The sequence below is a fragment of the Panthera tigris genome, chromosome D4, assembly GCF_018350195.1.
Source record: "Panthera tigris isolate Pti1 chromosome D4, P.tigris_Pti1_mat1.1, whole genome shotgun sequence".
Lineage (NCBI taxonomy): Eukaryota > Metazoa > Chordata > Mammalia > Carnivora > Felidae > Panthera > Panthera tigris.
Window position 1 is genome coordinate 12,452,949 of NC_056672.1, and position 21,080 is coordinate 12,474,028.

At 43.2% G+C, this 21,080-nt stretch overlaps 1 protein-coding gene across 2 annotated transcripts in view; it reads left to right on the plus strand.

Moving 5' to 3' along the window:
* Positions 1–3,458: 3,458 nt before the first annotated feature.
* Positions 3,459–21,080, plus strand: part of MAMDC2 (MAM domain containing 2) — a 171,660-nt gene continuing 154,038 nt past the window's right edge. The window contains exon 1 of one of the 2 annotated variants that reach the window (XM_042963626.1): positions 3,459–3,549. The gene's annotated coding sequence lies outside the window, so the exon portion shown is untranslated. The remainder of the gene's footprint in view (positions 3,550–21,080) is intronic. The other variant, XM_042963627.1, reaches the window with a different exon arrangement.

Sequence of the window (21,080 nt, forward strand, 5' to 3'; positions counted from 1 at the left end):
ATTGCAAGAATGGAATGAAATCATGCCTATAATGCCTGGCATGTTCCCATAAGCGTTAGCTGCTGCTACTATTGTTGATTTTAAGTTATTGATTATAAATTAGAGAAAATCCTGTTCATAGCCTTTTTCTCATCTTATACAGGCCATATTTTGTTCATTTCCTGTTCCCACCGAAAAGCAAATGCCAGAAGGAAAGCTGATTACTAATATCAATTTTTAGCAAGAACATTTTTTCGTATGAGTAACACATGTGCTGAAACCTCTCTGTTCCTCAGCCTGAATGAATGAAGTTCCACGTGCATTATTTCACTGAGTAACAGACAGTGCCTTTCTCTAGCCACGTCTGTACCCTGCTGGCCTTCAGGATCCATCCCTCCCACCTTTCATCCCAACCTGCTTTTGCTTCTTGTCTGTAATTCTTGGCTCCAAATTCCACACTCTCCTCCCACTTCTGCTCCTCTGAGATGGCATTCATCCACTTCTTCCCTGATCACCTCTCTTTCAGTGGCTACCTCTGGCCCCCACCCTCACTGTGGTCTCAGACCCCAAACTTCAGGTCCCAACTGAAGCCCGTAAAGCCCCACCCCCATTGTAACTGATGGTGGAGAGACTCTGGCTTTCTTCAGGCTTGTGTTGCTTTGTCTTCTCTTGCCCCCTGGTTTTAGCTCTGGTATGATTCATGCAGGGGCATGTACCAAGCAAAATAGCGAGTGAGGCTCAGGCTGTGTCTCTCAATGTCAGACATCCAGATGTTTCCAAAACCCAGAAGTTTTGTCATGCAGCTAAATTCCTGTTCCTGAGTGGATTGTGAGCTTTTCCTCCTGATAAGGCATCATGAAGGCATCGCCTGTAACTTGTGCGAGTCAAGAACAGAATCCCTCAGTGCACAGGCATTAGAATTGTCTCTGATGAAAACATACCTTTTCTAGGCAAGCAGACAAAGACATCTTTTCAGGCGAGCATCAAAACTAGATCATATAGAGTTTTCGTCAAGGCTGTAAGTAGAGAAAGAGAAGGGTGGCGTAGAATTGATCTCTTTCCTGCCAAAAAGGCATGCTTTTTCAAATGCATTCTTCCCCAATGGCCTCCACGTCTTCCTTCTACCTCCTCCTGCCTCGCTCACATAGCCACATAGACATTGCACAATCTAGAGGGAAGATGCCCAGACCTGAGCCGGAAGCCTAGCTGCCATTGACACTTGTGTGTACCGAGCGAGTTAGTGAACTTCTATACCTCCTGACAGCAGAAATGACAAAACCTAAACCTGTTTCTTGGCAGGGGCGAAGGAGCTCATATATATGCAACATACTAGCAGAAATAGAGCCATGTGCATGGGTGGCTGTACGAATGGTTTGTATTGTTGTATCTATATGGATCTATATAATACTGTCACCTCAGGTCCTCCTCACTTTGGTGAGTGCTTTGATATAAATAACTCTCTCTGATCACAGGGATCAACTGGAATTTCACGCTTATCTCAGCAGTAATTCTGGAGTAAACTGTTCATTTAGACAGCTTACTTTAGGGAGCCTGGGTGGCTCAGTTGGTTAAGTGTCCGACTCTTGATTTTGGCTCAGGTCATGATCTTGTGGTTCCTGAGATTGAGCCCCACCTCAGGCTCTGCACTGACAGCACAGAGCCTACTTGGGGTTTTCTCTCTTCCTCTGTCTGCCCTCCCCTGCTCACGTACACACACGAGCATGCTCACTCTCTCACTCTTAAATAAATAAACTTTGAAAAAAATCTTTAAACGGGGCACCTGGGTGGCTCAGTCGGTTAAGCATCCAACTTCAGCTCAGGTCATGATCTCACCATTTGTGAGTTCGAGCCCCGCGTCAGGCTCTGTGCTGTGCTGACAGCTCAGAACATGGAGCCTGCTTCAGATTCTGAGTCTCTCTCTCTCTCTCTGCCCCTCCCCTGCTCACTCTCTCTCTCTCTCTCTCTCTCTGCTCACACTCTCTCTCTCTCTCAAAAATAAATAAAACATTTTAAAAAAGTCTTTAAAAAAATTCCTAAAAGTAGCTTCCTTGTGCAAACACTATTGGTTTGTTTTGAGTGTGTGCGTGCATCTCCTAATTTTCCAGGTCTTTCCACTGTCACAGTTTGTCTTCTGTAAGCTTCAATTGGAAGTGATCTTGGTGGCTGTCCAGTTGGACTGGCTGGTGGAGCTGCTCCAGCTCACTGATTTCAGAATTTCCGTTGGCCTCTAACAGCCGCTGTCCTTCAAATATGTCCTTAGCTAGTTTAGCACTAGATGGGCTGTTTGCTCTAGAAAATACATCTGAGTGTTAGGGGTTTTTTTGCAAGAATAAGTTCCACTCAGGTGCTCTTCCCCATCCCCCCCCCCCTGCGCCAGAAACGTATCCCCCTGGTGTTTGACAGTTGGAATCTTCATGCTTAATTTTCCAGCAAATAAATTGTCTGGGAGTAAATAAAGCCCTTTGGAAGGGTGTTAACTCTTTGAGCGTCCCACTCTGTTACTTAGTCATAGTTTGAGAAATCTAAATATTTATTCTTTTCCTTTACATCCAGAGTGGATTTGAACTTGTTTCAAAAATGCACGCCATAGAAATTACATAAATTGCAAAGATGTAATTCAAAACAAGAGAAAAGAATGGCACATGGTCCTGTACAGTCACTATTGTCAGAGAGTCAGTGTGTCTCGAGGCTTCCCAGTGACCAAAGCAAAAAGGGAAACTTTCTCAGTTTTCAGAGATGCACATTGGTGCTATATATCCACACTAGCTTTTTCTCAAGCAAGAGGGAATCCTCTGCGACTCCTCCCCAAGGAAAGCCATTACAACTCTCAAAGTGCCAGCCTGACCTGAATTGCTAGACAACTCAAAACCTTTGGGACACTTTGTCAGCTGACCTGGGCCTCGGAAAACGATGTGGCAGTTGTCATGTGCATGGAGACAGAATAAAGCTCTAATGTTTAATCTCCTTTGCCTGCACGAGAGCATGCGGAGGGGACGCAGGCATGCGCCCGGCCTTTACGTGTAGCAGCACCATGCAATGTAGCGTCATTGAAAACAATACCAAGTTGCTGAATGTGTGTGGTTTTAGGTCATTCAGCTCAGGGGGAATCTCTATCCTGCAAAGTGCTGAGGCATCTCAGGACTCCCAGTAGCACACACGGCAAGTTAGAGGGAGCGTTCTAGGACCCCTACCTTGGCAGGCCTCAGTTAGAGTGGTAAAATGAGTTACTCTCACGTCTGCTCCTCAGCTGGACCGTGAGATGCCCCGGGGAGGCTGTCTTCTCCATCACTGCATACTGGTGCCTAGCACACCCCTTCTATAGCAAATGTTGGGCGTGAGGGGAGTGAACATGTGTGCCAGCCCAAATTCTAAGTGCTTTATGTGGCTTTCCTCAATTCAGTCCCTTTAATAGCTGTATGAGATAGTTACTCCCATCATCCCCTTTCACAGATGAAGAAACCTCAGCCTAAGGAATGATTGGCTGCTTCCCAGAAGTAAATGGTAGAAGAGAGAACTGAAGCCCTCAGCCAGGACACAAGAATGAAGACCAAGTTCTAGTGTTTTGAGGAGGTAAGCCAGCATTGGGCTTGGTAGATGCCAAACATGTCAGTGGGTTATGCCACAGGAAAAGAGTAAGATGTCGTGTTTATTGGGATCTTCATCTGAATCCCCTGTCATTACCACAGTCCCAGGAATGGGGTTTCTAACTCATGGTCCTGAGCATTACCTTCAGAAGCCATGGGACGTGTCTGGGGCAAGTACTTCATAAATCCTCATTTTTTAGTTAAGCTTTAGTAATACAGCTAAACAGTTTTGTGGATGGTACTGTATGAACTAATTGAAAACTACCAGGGAGAAAAAGAGAGACAATAATCTTTGCTTCTAATTTCTCCAGAATGTTTATTCTCTCTCAAGTTCAGAACCCTACAAGTTTGAATGATTTCTTGCTACACTTGGCAAATTCCTAAGTAACCTGACTTCTCTATGGTTTTCGGGGGGGGGGGGGGGCAGGGGGGGGGAGAATGAAACAGTTACACTAATCTAGTGTTGGTACTTACTCTAACATTTTGATTAAAAATAAACCCTGTTCTGAAAGGGAATGATGCCCTTTTGACATGCTTGGCATATTTCTCTTCCAAGGGCATCCCAAATAGGTTGACTACAAATACTTCCACTAATGAGATGGCATTGAAATGCCACTGCCACGATTATAGGCATAAATAGTGAATTTCATTAGGTTGCCTGAGTGCCACTTTTGATGGCATAGCAAATCTCAAAACAACCATGGGCGGTAGATAGACAAAGAGCTTTTTAGGGTATAATCAACTTATTCAAGTGTACCTACTAGCTACCTTACCGTAGCAGTTCTAACTCAGTCTCAGGCTGTAAGAACATTAAACAATTCAACACCGTTATAGGGTTCTTAATGAACCCAAAAGATTTATAAGTTAGAAAAAAAACTTTGACTTATTAATTCTTTTCTTATTATTATTATTTGAGAGGAGAGAGCGTACGTGTGTGTGCAAACAGGAGAGAAACCATGGGAGAGGGAAAGAATCTTAAGCAGGTTCCATCCTCAGCGTGGAGCCCAACTAGGGGCTCGATTCCACGACCCTGGGATCGTGACCTGAGCCGAAATCAAGAGTCAGATGCTCAACCGACTGAGCCACCCAGGCGTCCCCTATTAATTCTTAATAAGATATCTGCCTTTCAGACTTTGTGTACTTTTCTTAGACTCCGCTTTTACTGTCTCCACCCTTCCCTCAGATAATATCTTATTTCATAGATACACAGCACACATGGCAGTTCAGTCAGGTACAGCGACATGATGTAGCAAGTGGCAGAGATTTATGGCAAGATCATGTAAGCAAGAGAGAGGATAAAGCGGTGTGGTTGAGAAGGTCCGAGCACTGGAACCAGAAAACCCGCTATTTGCTCACCTGGCCTTAGGCTGGTTGGTCAGCTTTTAAGAGAATCCGTCTCCTCAGCAGACAATGAAGACGGGGCACATGGGTGGCTCAGTCAGTTAAGCATTCGACTCTTTGTTTTGGGTCAGGTCGTGAACTCACAGTTCATGAGTTCGAGCCCCGAGTCGGGCTTTTGCCCTGACAGTACGCAGAGCCTGCTTGGGATTCTCTCTCTCCCTTTCTCTGTCCCTCCCCCACTCTTCTCTCTTAAAATGAATAAATAAATTTTAAAAAATTAAAAAAATAATGAAATGAAGATACTAGTTATCTTACAAAACTGGGTTGTTGTGAAGCTAAAGAGAGAATGTTTTCAACTAATATTCATAGACCACCTATTATGTCCTGGTGCCTTTGTACGCATAATCTCATTAGTCCTCAGGCAGGTGCCCTGACTTTCTCACTTACTGACTGTTGGTCTGCTGTAACAAATTCCTATAACCAGGTGACTTAAAACAATAGGAATTTATTCTTCCACCGTTTTCTGGAGACCTGAAGTCCAAAATCAAGGTCAGCAGGGTTGGTTCATTCTTGAGGCTCAGAAAGAAAATCCACTCCATGCCTGTCTCCTAGCTCCTGGTGGCCCCCCACATTCCTTGGCACTTCCTTGTCTTGTAGACATGTCACTCCAGACTCTGCCTCGGTCCTCCTGTGGGCTTCCCCTCTGGGTGTGTCTGTCTTCTCCTTTTCTTTTATAAGGATACTCATCATTGAGTTTAGAGCCTACCCTTATGTATAGGATGATCTCGTCTCAAGAGCCTTAATTTAATTACATCTGCAAAGACCTTGTTTCCAAATAAGCTCACATTCAGGAGTACAGAGGTTAAGAACTAGACACATCTTTCGGAGGCCAGCCTGCACTATATATAGTGACCAAGCAAGAAACTGAATCCGGGTACTTTCTGATTTGAAGACCAATGCACTATGGTCTCTGCCATATTCTCTCCCTCTGTGAAACTTCTTTGTCCAGGCTAAGGACCACATCATGGTTTCTTCTCTTATTCTGGAATTACATGGTTCTCCCTGATTCTAATTGATACAAGAGAGTAGCCTGGGCATCTGGAAGAAATCATTGACTTCTAAATTTTTCATTTGTTTCTAACTAAGGGCACCCTTCTGCCTAAGTAATCTTTGAATAGTGAGTTGAGCTATGCACTCTGGAGTTGTTAAATCATCCAAGCTTATAGCAAAAATAAGAAGATAGTTAAGATTCATTGAATTTTTATTATGTATTAGGCCTGCACTCAGTGCCTCAGATACATCATCTTATTATATCCTAGGAGAGAGTGACTGTTACTGTCTCTCATTTACAGAAGAAATTGGGATTCAGAGAGGTTAAGGAAGTTGTCTCAAGTCACAGAGCTGGTAAGTAGTGGAGCTGAGATTGGAACCCAGGCAGTCAGATGCCAAACCCCGCGCTCTTGAAACCAGAGTAGAGTCATATTACCACTGCAGCTCCTGGCACAAAGTTCCTTCCCCTACCGCCAGGCAAGGCTGGAGGCAGTTGGACTTAATGGACAGAGACTTGTTAATTACGCAAATTAACCATGCATTTCTAACAGAAACAGACTGGGCATTCAGATGTCTCTTTGTTTGCCATCATTTCATTTTTGGAGTGACACTGTTGAAAGATATTTGGAAGTGTTGAATGAAAACTACTTGGAACTTTAGCCGAGTTTTTAGGGGGAAAAAAAATCAGGGTGTTTCCTTTATGTCATTACTGTTCCAATCCCTTTGGTCTGGTGTTTCCTAATGCATTCATTACTCAGAATAGTTGTTTTTAATTTGTCAGCACATTATAATATGTTTTTGCTCAAGAAAAATAGCATCCTCCCCCCACCCACTAAGGCTGAATTTGTTTTGGTTTGTCATCAGTGTAAACAGTTTCCCTTCAACAGGGTAATATAATAAAAAGCCACCTAACTACAAGAAAGGATGTAGTTAGATGTAGTCAGCACTATAATTCTTTCTTTCTGACTAATATTTTTAAATTATCTTTAGCTGACACAGGCAAGATAAATCAGTAATATGACCCCAAAGTCTAAGTGAAAGCTTATTGCTTTAGAGTGTATTCATTTATTTTTCACGCTCATGTCTGGTTTTAAAGGATGGCTTTGTAAAGCTATTTTTACTACTTAGAACATAAGCTACACTGCCTGCCACTCCATGATCTTAAGTGAAATGCTGGCCTCAACTAGAACTGCTCATTGTCTTTTCTTGCCTATAACGCGACTCACTAATGATCGTGTATTTTTAACTGATACGGAAAAGGTCATTTTCTTTAGTGTATCTGTCCTCTTAATTAACTTTGGATCCTTGAAAAAGAATTTAAGCCTAAAAGTCCTCCTGATAGATTTATTATCTTCCTCTTAAAAGTTAATGTATTTAAAGAACCAAGATAGCTTGCTTCAACTCCAAAGCAGTCTTCGTAAATCATGTACTTGAGAGGTTCTCGGGAGTGTATATTTGGATTCAGGGATGAGCAAGGTCAGGAAGCAAAAACAAGAGCGCTGGCAAGACAGGAAAAGCCTGGCCCTCCTGCCCCTTCGCTGAACTACTTTCTGTCCTGAGCGTTTGGTGCAGCAAAGTCACCAGGACAGCAAGAGGCAAGAGACAGTGTGGATTGCAGTGCAACTGACAACCAATGTGTTTTGACTTCTGAAAGCCATAACAAAGAAAACTACGGTTGTATATAAAGTTCCTATCTTATTTGGAGCACTTTATGTTCCCCAAATGAATACTTGATGATTCCTGCTCAATATACTGCTTTTATAGAATTTCTACAAATTTGAAAGGAACAAAATGTCTTCCCAGGGTGTCTGCGTGCCATGGATTTACTTGACAACAGTGAATTCAGGGGATTTCCCAACCCCTCTGTGAGGCTATGATTGTCCTTGTAGACTCGGGGAAAGCTGAAGAGCAGAGCGCGTAAGTGATTTGCTCAAGGTCAATTGGAGATCAGGGAATATTTGGCTCCAACTTCCCATGCTAATTATCATTCCGTTACTCTCTCCTTGATTTATGCATTTGCTAATAATTGTTTTTTCTTTAAAGCTCGAGAAAATGAGTCTGAAAACCTTTTGCAAAATAAAACTAGCTTTTGGTATTTTCATTGTTCATATGTGCACATTTTGCCATTCTTTTGTTTAAATTATTTTTTTACTGTTTATTTGTTTTTGAGACAGAGAGAGACAGAGTGCGAGCGGGGGAGGGGCAGAGAGAGAGGGAGGCACAGAATCCGAAGCAGGCTCCAGCTCTGAGCTGTAAGCAAAGAGCCCCACGCAGGGCTCAAACTCATAGACCGCGAGATAATGACCTGAGCCAAAATTGGACGCTCAACCGACTGAGGCACCCAGGCGCCCCCACTTTTTGCTATTCTTCATTTAAATCTTTTTCTCTCTGCTCAAGGACTCTCAGAGTTGCAGACTCCTCCCAAAATGGGGACAGTTGAACACAGAGGAGTGTTAACCTGACCAGTTTTTCAATATCCTGCACTGACCACTGGCTGTAAGAGGATCACTGTGTTATTTCAGCTCTTAGGGGTGTAAGTCCTAACACTCAGTTCTCATACATCATAATATTGGTGCAGCCAGAGTGTGACTGAGGAAGGAGTCTCACACAAAAGATACAATGGAAGTCATTCTTTATTTCCTCTTTTTAACCTTATCAGCTGATTAAATCCTAAAATATGGGGGTAACGAAGTAAATTATCTGCTCGATTTCATGTTGATTTCCAAAACTATTCATCAGTTCTATTTTTCATTATGGTAAAATATACATAAATAAAATTTACCATTGTTAGCCACTTGTAAGTGTACATTTCAGCGGCATTAAGTACATTCACAGTATTGTACAATCATTACCACCACCCATTTCCAGAATTTTCACCCCAAATTGAACTTTTGTATCTACTAAGCCCTAATTCCCCATTTCCCTCAACCCCTAGTCCCTGGCAACCATTATTCCATTTTTGTCTCTATGGATTTGATTACTTTAAGTACCTCATCTAAGTGGAATCATGCAATATTTGTCCTTTTGAGTCTGGCTTACTTAATTTAGCATAATGTTTATCCATGTTATAGAATGTACCATAATTGCATTTCTTTTTGAAGCTAAATAATATTGTATTTTGTGGACATACCACATTTTATTTCTCCATTCATCTATTGATGGAGGATAATGCTTTTATGAATATTGATGTAAAAATATCTCAAGTCCCTACTTTCAAATCTTCTGCACAGACACCTAGAAGTCAAGTTGCTGGATCATATGGTGATTCTGTTTCCATTTTGAGGAACTGCCATTTTGTTTTCTGTAGCAGCTGTGCCATTTTATATTCGTATCAACAAGTGTTCCTATTTCTCTACATCCTCACCAACTCTTGTTATTTTGATTTTTTTGATAATAGCCATACTAATGGGTATGAGTGGTTAATCAAGTATATTTTAAACAGTATTTGCTATGGTAGACATTTGTCACATTACAATGACTTACCATCTTCTGAAAAGCTTTTCTGAATACAGAGAATTTCCATGTTGTAAGTTCTGCCTCTTCAGTACAGAGCTCAGAACTCAAATCCCAGCTTCCTTTTCAGCTAGAATAAAATCATGTGACCCAGACTCCATTAATCAGATGCATCTATGCAAGACTTAAATTCTTACATGACCAAGAAAAGATATAAGCTCTTTTCAATGCTTCCATTTTGTTGGCTTGGGTGATGGCAATGGAATCTGACTTTAGGGAGGCATTAACAATTGCAGTAGGTCTAATGCAGTCAAGTTCCCAATGTCTAGGCTGATGGTGGCATATCCTCAGCAAGCCATTTCTGTGGCATGATTGTGGGTGTTGTTCCCGGCAGCTGATTTTCAAGCCTATTTCTCCAACCAAAGAGTCCAATCCAATCTAGTTTACAATTTCAATTTCATATCCAGTTGAATACTTGTCTTCACCCTGCCCCATACCACCAGTGAGGCTTCTTCCTGGGGGCCTTGGAGCGGGGAACGGGCATGGTCTACATGTTCACTCTTTCTTTTCTCTTTTTCCTCTAGTCTTGATTCTTGCAGAGCAGGGGCAGGAAGGATGGATGAAGTACAGAAAGAATGTTTACTTAACTGGTGCCATTGTGGTCCCCTCTCAGATGGCATTCTGCTTTCTGTGGCATGTGTCTACACACTGGCTCTCTGGTGGTGGACTTTTCTGTATGTCCAAGTGACCAGAATGGAATGTACGTGAGACATCACTGAAGAAAAGCTGAGTAAAGCTTTTTTTTACTCAGTAAAGCATAGTTGAAGGCAGCAAGTGAACGAAAATCAAACCAGTTCACATTCCTACCTCTCTGAGTTCACGTTATCTACCATGCTAGTTACTGAAGGTACAGCTGTTTGGGGGCCCTGTTTTTATCTGGGGGTCTTGGGTCCAGCACTTCATACCCATATCAACTTGATCCACCTCCTGACCTGGGTGATCCAATCAGACTTGATCTTTACCACTGCCCCCTGCTTTGGTTCATGGTGGAATGCCCCATGGTCTCCAGCTGCTGGAGTCCTTGCTTGATGGGTTACTCTCTTGGGTTGAGTGCAAGCAAGTCAGCTCAAGCCTGGCTTCTTATGGACCCACAGGCAACTTAAACAGCTTTGCCCCACCAAGTAGTGAGAGTACAGACTGTTAAACTCTTGCTTTCTCTCTTCCCTGTCATCTCTTTCCATTTCTTTCCCCCTGCACACATGGGTATAGGACACAGATCAGCAAGTGCACTGTATAGACAGAACCGAACTAAGGAATAAAGTGTCAATAAAACACTCTACGTCTTTCAGAATGATGTCTGGACCCCATTTCATGTTAAAGGGATTTGGAAAATAGCACCTTCCCATTTCTCCCAAGGGGAGAGGAGGGAAAAGTCATGGTACTCATCCTTCCCCAGCAACACCCAACTCATAGGATTGTCCTTTCTCTCCATAGCTTTCTCATATACCAACTGGACGTGGAAGGGAGTATGGGGCATAGTCTGGGGTGAAGACTGGGGGTTACAGAGCCCATTTGGCCACTTCTTAATAATCCCTGGAAGAATTCCCTGGCCCCAACTGGTTTCATTTTTCTCTCAAATCTGGGACACATTTATCTCTTTATCTTTTAACTGTGGACAATAGCTCATGTTCCACTCAGCAATCTATTACATTTCCTGGGAAAAACCCATAGTGTCCTTTCAGGATTTTATATATTTGCACTTCATCCAAAGGCTCTTATTGTGTCTCCTATCATTTATCTTTATAGATATAATTTTTGTGTGCAGGGATATTAACTAGCCTAGCATACAATCGTAATGCTGTACACTGATTCCTAAAGGATCCAGATGAGCCCCCTTAAACCTTCACTGAGATTGTTGGAAACCCCAGAGAAACCTCATGACACCAAAGACAAATAATAAAACCTACAAGTAGCCAGAGAATATAGATTACCTGCAAAGGAGCAACTATAGTGTCAATAAACTTCTCAACAACATCAACAGAGGCCAGAGGATAATGGAATAATTGCTTCCATATCGGAAGATAGGAGTTATTTCCTTTCCTTCCACACCCACCATACACTTCTGTATTTCCCAGACCCTCATCCTTTTAATATAGTAATAGTATAATTTGGTTTAGATCAATCATCAATGTTTGCATTACACGTGTATGTGTGACTTGCTCTTGAGTGTTTGTGACTTGTTTTTGCCCTCTGAAAGTGTTTAATGTGTTCTTTGTTGTCCCCATTGTTTTGATATTTCACAGTGATATGACTTGGTGTGTGCCCATTTTCATCCATTGTTCTGAGCACCTAATGAGCCTTTCAACCTACAAATTCATATATTTGAATTCAGGAAATTTCCTTAAATTAATTCTTTAATTTTTTCCCCCTCATTCATTTTCTCTGGTCTCTTCTTCTGAAACTCCCATTATTCATGTTTTCTTCTTTTCTTTTTTCTTTTTTTAAAGTAGTCTCTATGCCCAACATGGGGCTAGAATGCATGACCCCCAAGATCAAGAGTCACATACTCTACAGACTGAGCCAGCCAGGCACCCGGAAACTCCTATTATTTAGATGTTGCCTTATTAGACTATTTGATACAATGTTTTGCAATAAAATATAAGCTTTTATATTTTCTGTTGAAAATTCAAATATAGAAATGTAAATTTATACCCTTATAATATTTTATTGTAATAAAATATAGAATACTATTATTTTCTTCTATTTTTTCTTTGCTTTATGCTCTACTTTTTTTTGGGAGAATGACCCAAAAGGTTCACTTGAACCTCCAACGTTTCTCATTGAGTGTTTCAGTTCTGCTCTCATGGTTTTAATTTCTAAGAGATCTTTTGTGTTCTCTGAATGTTCCTTTTTAAATAGCATCCTGAAGTTGTTTCTGGGATTCAGCACAATGGCTTATCTCTCTGAAGATTTTAATAATTGTTTTATTTTGAAGTTTTCCTTTCGTGGTTTATTTTGCTTTGAAGTTTTTTTTTTTGTTAGTGGCTTGTTTGTTTGATCTTTATCTTGTATATTAGAGGCATTCTTTAGCTGTTTGGTGATATTTAGGTGTCTGCTCATGTTTAATTGTGGATAAAAAGCTAACTGGAAGATCTGAATAAGTTGCATTGGAGGGTGACATGGCTGGGCTATCTGTTGGCGGAAACCTTAATACCACTATGTTTACATTTTTCATCTATATCTGGTCAGATTCCTTGGAGATGACCTTTCCATTCTCATTCTTCTGCCTGGAGAGAAAAAGTCTGGTCATAACTGTTCTGGAAGCCAAGTGGGTGATCAGGGCTTGGAGGCAGGGTCTCCGCTTTCAGGGTCTACACATTCATTTATTCACCCTAGCTTCAGGGTGGAACTTCTGCTCTTAACCCAGTCTGTGCCCTCCCAATCCAGCCTACTTCTGTTCTGCCTTTTCCACTCTTTTGCTGGAGTGGTGTGATGGTTAGTTTAATGTGTCAATTTTACTGGGCTAAGAGATGCTCAGATAGCTGGTAAAAAAAGATTTCTGGGTGTGTCTGAGAGATTGTCTCTGGAAGAGATTAGAGATTATCATTTGAATCAGCTGACCTAGTAAAGAAGACCACCACCACCACCACCACCACCCCCCCCCCACCACTGCCAATACAAGCCAATTTGTCCATTACCCTTAAGGACCTGCATAGAACAAAAAAGTAGAAGGGCTCATTTACTCTCTGCCTCAGCTCGGCCATCTGTCTTCTCCTGCCCTCAGACCATAGAGCTCATCCTTCTCAGGCCTTTAGATTTGGACCAAAACTGACACTATTGTCTCCCCTGGTTTATCAGGCCTTTCAGTTCAGACTGGGACTATGCCACCGGCTTTCCTGGTTAGGAGACAAGAAGTCATCCACTAGCATTGATTATAGCTAGTGCTTCTCAAACACCTTTTTTGATCCTCATTTTTGGCCACCCTCTTCTTCCTCATTTCTAATATTATCCAGTATCACTATCTCCTGGACTCTTGATGACATTGTAGAATAAACTGAGCCACCAACCTGACTTCCATCTGCTAGGTCATTTTTTCTTTATCCACTTTCTTTCTAGCTTTCAGAAGTTTGCTGTCTCCTTTCCCATTCTCTGTAGGCTTAAAGGCTTATACATTTCTACAGAATGACTATTTGTTATAGTCTTTCAATGGGTTCTAGAGAAGCCAAATTTGGATGAGCGTGTCCAATCCACTGTCTTCACCCAGAACATTAATCTAGAAACCTATATCCAACTGAGCTAGTGTTTTGACTGATGCTTTCAAAGACTGAGCAAATTGACCTCTCATAGATCTTAGCTGAGAAAAGTTCCTAAAGGATCTATTTCAAAAAGAAGGAAATTGAACTTTGAAGGGAAAACGTGGAACACAAGCATTAATAGACCCGGGAGTCTGGTGGGGACCCAGGCAGATGCCACCTACAGAGAAGCTACTCCCTTCTGGAGGAATGTGGTGATGTCTGACCCAACATGGAAACCCAGCAGAGATGCAGAAGGCAGCCCCCACTGCAGAGCATTCCCACAGCTTGAGTGAAAGGAGCCCTTTCAGTTCTATTGCCTGGTTTTGGAAGGAAGCCTAGGAGTGAGGGAACCAGTTTCCCATGGAACATCCCCGTCCGTCCCACCAAAACGTGAGAAAAATCCTGAGTCCCATGAGTTGGATATTCAGAGATCTAATTTGAACCTGCTATGGGTGAGTGACTAAATAAAGCTTTCCCATAACAAAATAAATATAAAATAAATGTGTATATCAAGTTGTAAAATGTGTAATGAGAAAAGCACCCTTTTCTGTTGAGGAGGAGTTATAGGGGCTTCCAGCAGTTTGGAAACAAGATGTCTCATTTAAAAGTTTCTCTCTGTTGTTGTTGTTGTTGTTTTTTCTTTTCTTTTCTTTTCTTTTCTTTTCTTTTCTTTTCTTTTCTTTTCTTTTTTCTTTTCTTCCAGAAGACACTTTTATTGGACACAGACAAACTTGCCCTTCAGGCTATAACCAGGGACCAAGATCATTTCCTTTAGCCTCTAGAAACATCATCTGTAAGAAGCCTATCCATATCTTCCCCTCCATCTTGTTTGCTCCACCTCAAGTATCATCAAATGAAGGTTCTATTTTAATCCTGAAACTATTTTCTATGTCACTCTTTTTAATGTCCTAGTTGTTGGTGATATGGGGAAACAAATGCAAAAGAAACAATTAAATTTCCTTACAGCTTACAGCCCACTGACAGGTCCTTGAGATAGGCAGAGTGACCTTCCTCTAGGAGCTCAGCTGCCTCAATGGTGACACTTAGCTGAGGGTAAAAGGCAACCTTAGCTTAACATTAGCCCGACCTCCAGAATTCTAGAAGTCTCCTTTAACATATAAAAATGACTTTGGAGACTTCCTTTATCTCTACCCCCCAAGATACATGTTAGCAATCATCCTCCAAGCATATGGCCCACTGATCTACATCTAAAGGGTCTCATGACCAAGGTTTTATTAGACAGTAATAAGTGACCTTTTCCTCACAACACCTATTCCCTCGAGGTCCTGGAAACCTTGCTTCCAAAATTCCTTACAGATTACACTCTCCCTGACCCCCTCCCAACTTGAAGGTATATAATCAGTCACCCATCACAACCCCAGTGCAGCCCTTTCCGCCCACGTGTCCTATCCCTGTGCTTTAATAAAACCAACTATTTGCACTGAAAACATCTCAAGAATTCTTTCTTGATCGTTCACTCCCGAACCCCAACATTTTCACATCAGTTAGTACTTAGAAAGGCATCCACTCAATAGTTTAGATTTTTCTTCTACTCTGATAAGACATCAAAGCTACGGCTTACCAGTTGTCCCATTTATATTTCTAGTTTCTGCACCCTCCCACTCCCCAAAGGCAGGATACTATATGAAAGGCTGTTCTGATGGATACACTCCATAATCAATCTCAACTACAAGCCTGGAAAAACTTGAGTTGATACAAAAGGAATATTAATATTTACATAGTGCAAACAGAGTGCAGGCTCTGTTTTGAATATTGAAATAATATAAACTAACCTAGTACTCATCACCACCCCGTGTGGTAGGTACTACTATTATTTTCATTTTACAGAAGAGGAAACTAAGGCAGAGAGACACTCAACAATGTACTCTAGGTTCACAGGTAGTAAGGGGCTACAAGTTCAACTCCAGGGGTCTGGCTCCAGAGTCCATGGTCTCAATGACAAAATTACACTCCCTGTTCTGATATAACACTTTATTCTTTTCAAAACGCTTTAAAAAAATTAATAATAATAGTCACACGGTTTGTAGTGTTGGGATTTGGGAGACAACAGCCAAGAAATAATTCTTGAGACATTTTCTGTGTGAAAAGATGGTTTTATTAAAGCACAGGGTCAGGACCTGTGGGCAGAAAGAGTTGTACTAGAGTTGTAAGGAGTGACTGATTATGTAAGATTTTCTTCTTTCTTTTTTTTTTTTTTTTAAACAAATCACCATTTAATTTTTTTAATGTTTTTATTATTTATTTTGAGACAGAGAGAGAGAGAGCACATAAGCATGAGCAGGGGAGGGGCAGAGAGAGAGAATCCCAAGCAGGCTCAGTGCTGTCAGTGAAGAGCCCAATGTGGGGCTCGATCCCACAAACCATGAGATCAAGACCTGAGCTGAAACCAAGAGCTGAACACGTAATTAACTGAGCCGTCCGGGCACCCCATAAGATTTTCTCTTCTAGGGAGGGGAGGCTGATGTTAGGGTTCCAGGGAACTCAGTCTATAGGTTTCTGGATATCCCTTTTTTCTTGTAAATCATTAAGACAGTGGTAAATTGGTCTGTGTCAGATATGACTATGATCTCTATCAGTTAACCATCTGTTCTTCCCTTTCCTTTGTTCTTGGGCAGTCAGGAGTGTCTGAAGAACATCATACATATCCCACTGGAGGTGGGGGGGTTGAGAGGTTTTAGCTTGTGCTTTGCCCTCAGCTTGCCTTTTGCTCCCCCATCAATAAGACTTAATTCTGTTGATGAAAATATTAACCCAGAGCATTGTTTTTAAGTTTTTTTTAATGTTTATTAATTTGAGAGATAGATAGTGAGCAGGGGAGGGGCAGAGAGAGTAGGAGAGAGAGAATCCCAAGCAGTCTCTGCAATGTTAGCACAGAGCCCAACATGGGGGGCATGAACCCATGAACTGTGAGATCATGACCTGAGCAGAAGCCAAGAGTCAGATGCTTAATCGACTGAGCCACCCAGGTGCCCCTTAAGCCAGAGCCTTTTTAACCCTGGCTTAGTAGAATCACCTTGGAAAACTTTAAAGAAATACCAGTGCTTTTGTCCTGTCCCAGAAATTATGATTTAATTGGTTTGCTGGGGCCCAACCTGTGTATTAGAAACAACTCCCCAGGTGGTTCTGATGTACAGCTGGAACTGTGATTCACCAGAGCAGCTCTTTGAGGCATCTTGCAATGTCTGGTGGTCGGGTTTTTTCATTATCACCAAAATCACCTGTGCCTTGGGCACTCACTTTGAAAATCTGGAGGAATTGGTGTCATTTGACATCTTTAAACACCCAGGATTTTAGGGGTGCCTGGGTAGCTCTGTTAGTTGAGTGTCCAACTCTTGATTTAGGTTCAGGTCATGATCCCAAGGTCGTGAGATCAAGCCCCACCCATGTCAGGCTCCACACTGAGCCCTGAGCATGGAGTCTGCTTAATATTCTCTCTCTTTCTCTCTGTCTCTCCCTCTCTGCCCTTCACCCTCTCATACTCTCTCTTTCTAAAATAAATAAAGGGGCACCTGGGTCACTCAGTCAGTTGAGCATCCAACTTCGGCTCAGGTCATAATCTCAAGATCCGTGGGTTCGAGCCCCAGGTCGGGCTCTGTGCTGACAGCTCAGAGCCTGGAGCCTGCTTCAGATTCTGGGTCTTCCTCTTCCTCTGCCTCTCCCCCACTCACACTCTGTCTCTCTGTCTCTCAAAAATAAATAAACGTTAAAAAAATTAAAATTGAAGTAAATAAAAAATACCCAGGATTTTAGGCCTTTGCATTTCAAGCTTCCAGATCACTGGTAATGGCGTGGCTTGACTTGCCATCAATAATATGTCTTTGCACACCACACACACATACACGCATGCCCGCATGCACGCACACCTCGTTCGCCTATTCAGAGCTGATGTTTGCTGTCTCTCCCCTCCCAGATGGTGGTCATTCTGTCTCTGAGAAGCTGTAAACATCACCGTCTCTGTTCAGTTTAGATCAAATCACACAGGGTATAGACCCTCAGTCCAGCACATTAACAATGTCAGAGGCCATAAGTCAGAAGCTCATCAGTTTGGGGTTTCACTGCTCTTTTGGGGAATGTGTTTGGCTGCAGAATTCCAGCTCTCAGGTGCAGCTTGAAGAGGAGAAAGCGTATTACTTGGGTTTAGCCCACGTTGTGCGTAGAGCCCCCAGCCTCTGGAGCCCCCACTAACTGTAATGAAGTAGAATTCCAAAGTCCTTTGGCTCACTCTTGGCCCCTGCAGGGGACATAGGGCCTTAACTCCCAGGATTGGGGGGATGTCCCCGGGGTGAACATACGTGTTCACAGGCCTGCCCCCCACCCCATCCCCGGCCCAGCCACAAGCTGCCCATTCTTACCGCAGTTAACCTTGAAATGCCAACAATGTCCGCAGCAAGGTGGACAAGGCACTGCCCACCCGTTCTTTTTAATCCTGTCCCCGGGGTCATAGAGCTGTTTGTGGACCGTGTTTGGCAGAGACCTAGGGGGACAGACTCATCTGGGTTCCCAACAGCCCAGCCTTTCTCCTGGACCCCTATGGGAGTGTACAGGGCTGGGCTGCCACAGGCTCAGATGGCCGGATGCAGGCTGTTTCATTATTCTCTCTCTCTCCCTCCAACCCTCAGGGCCTGGTGCCTCCTTTCAGGGGCCAAGTCCTCTCCCTGCAGCCCGCTCCACCTCTCATGAAAGTGGGCTTCTGAGAGCCTCCCTCCCCTGCCTCCCCCGAGTTTGCCAAACGTGCCGCTCTGACCCCAGAAAGCCTACTCGGCTCCCCGTTCAGACGGCCGCTCCTCTTTCCATTGGCTCTGTCATCTCTGAGCACATCTGTGCAGTTCATTTGTTTCCATAAATACCCTCCTGGGGGACCGATAGCTTAGATTTAGTTCTTTCCCTTCTAATGATAGGCCCGCAGCCTCGGCAGGCTGTGTATACCAGGGAGGACGTGCTGTTCCACAGCCTCTCTTTCAGCCAGCATTTATTGTGTGCCTACAGTTAGCCATGCACACAGATGACACCAGAGCAGAAACAAGTGTAAAGCAGACTTCTCAGCCCTTGAAATATCAGCTTCCATTGTGGATAACAGAGACATACACAAAGTCATGGCAATGCGGCCTCAAGAACATGGTTTGGGAGGACAGGAGGCACAGGTAGAGGAGGAGAAGACATTTGAGCTGAGTCTTTGGAAATGAAGAAGAGTGGGTAGTGTAAACGGACTGTATTTTTTCTTTTTCGTGACACAAGTGCCTGATTTAAGTTTTGGTTGCTGAAGGCCTCCATTCCAAAGAGGCATCCACTTCAGAGACTTGAATAGTTATCTTGAACAAACTCTTTGCCAGCCAAGGGGTCTAGATAAAGAGCCAGACCACCTTTCCTCACTGAGTCTCCTTTGTTTTAAAGATCTTGGTTGATTCCGGTAACTGGCCATTTGGGCCACTTGTCTTTTCTCTCTTGCTTTAAATTCCTGCTCTTACATTTTAAATTCACCAATCGTGAGCCCACAAAACCCTAACCCCAATAAAAGCAGAAGCCCAGCCCATGGGCGCCGTGTCTCTACCTACAACCTCGCAGTGGACCCGGGTGTGCTGTGTAATTTCCAGGCCTTGTAAGTAATAAGCCTTTATTTTTTGCCAAAGTTGGCTGATAGTCATTGCTGAAAGGCATTTTGCAATCATATTAAGAACCAGAAGGGTCAGTCCCATTGTAACAATGCTTTGGAAAGAAAAGAGGTCTGTGGGAAGCTCATTGGGGCCAAGGTGAGTGTCTCCGGGCGTTTTTATCTGGTAGCATTACTATGCTATGTAAATTTCACCTTTTTATAAGGACACCAGTCTTATTGGGTTAGGGGCCCACTCTGCTCCAGTGTGACCTCATCTTCACAAATAAAGTCACATTCTGGGGTCCTGGGAGATAAGACTTCGATATACATCTTGGGAGTTGGAGGGCAGAATTCAACCCATTATAAGGAGTTTCCTAAAGGGAGAAGGAGAGGAAGGCATTCTGTTTCTGAGCAGAAAAACGAACACATAAGAACACATGAGGAGTGGCCCAGAGGACAGAGTCCAGGACCAGCATGGGCTGGTGGGGGCGTGGGTGGTAGCAGTGTGATGGGCTCAGAATGGAAACGTAGGCTCGACCCTGGTCATAAAGGGCTTTTTCTGCAAACTCTGAGTATAGATACTTCACTGGAACTGACAGAAACGTGCCTCCTGGCCTTGGCCCAGCATAGCAGTAGAGCAATGAAGTGTGGGGTCCGAGAGCAGGACATTGTACAGTGTTTGCCCAAACTTTCCCCGCATTGGAAGTGTAGACAGGTCAAGAGGGCTTTGGTGGTAGCTAGAGCTGGGTTCACATCCTGGCCCCCCACCCTTGGGCAAGTCACTTAAACTCTTTAGGCCTAGTTTCTTCCTCCATAAATTGACCATGAAACCCCCTGGCACATCACAAACACTCAATGAAAGGTGGTAGTGTTTTCACCATGATGAGTCAGCCCCAAGAACATTTGACTTAAAAAAAATTCAAAACATTGCCATCAAACCATAGTGAAAGATGTCTGACTCCAAGCTAGGGTTCCGAGTAAACTGATGGAACAAAGATTAACGATAGAAAGTATCTATTTATCTACTCCCTTTCCAATGCCGACTGTAAAGGAAATAGCTGCTTTACCAAATCCAGTCATTTGAGTGTAGGGATTTGAAAAGCAGGGCATATATTTTGTAGTAACAGGACATTTGTTAACAACTGGTTAACATTGGGCCTCGGTCCCTCACAGCAGATGAGTCAGACCTGCAGCAGGCACGTGACTGTCCCCAAGGGGTGAGAGGCAGCTGGTGCTAGTCAGGAACCAAGGGACACTGCCAGCCAGCCTTGGGGCAGAGCCCCCAGACACCTCCTGCAAGAATGCAATGAAGGTCATGGGCAGGACAAGCCACAGAGGCTGGAATTGTTTTACCAGCTTATTCTCGACCTGATAGCATGCACTGAGTGGGGTATGTTGGGGTCTAAGTGTGGAGAGCGAGAGAGGGAGAGAGAGAGAGAGAGACAACATGAAAGCAAGACAAAGAAAATGCTGAGGGAGAGGCAGAGGTGAGCCCCAGAGTGCATCACAGAGACCCAGAGAGACAGACAGACAGACACGAGAGCAAGAAGAAAGATGGAGAGAGGCAGAGACAGACAAAACTCCAGAGCAGAGACAATGTCTTGGCATAGATCAGAGGGGATGCAGGAAGCAAGAAAGGAAAAAAGATAAACAATAAAACCTTGCATTGCGAGCAACTTGTTCTGCGAATGTTCCAGAAGACGAGCAAAGATTTCTAAGAAATTTTAACTTGGTAAAAGAGCAACGTCTTGCAATATGAGTAGTACG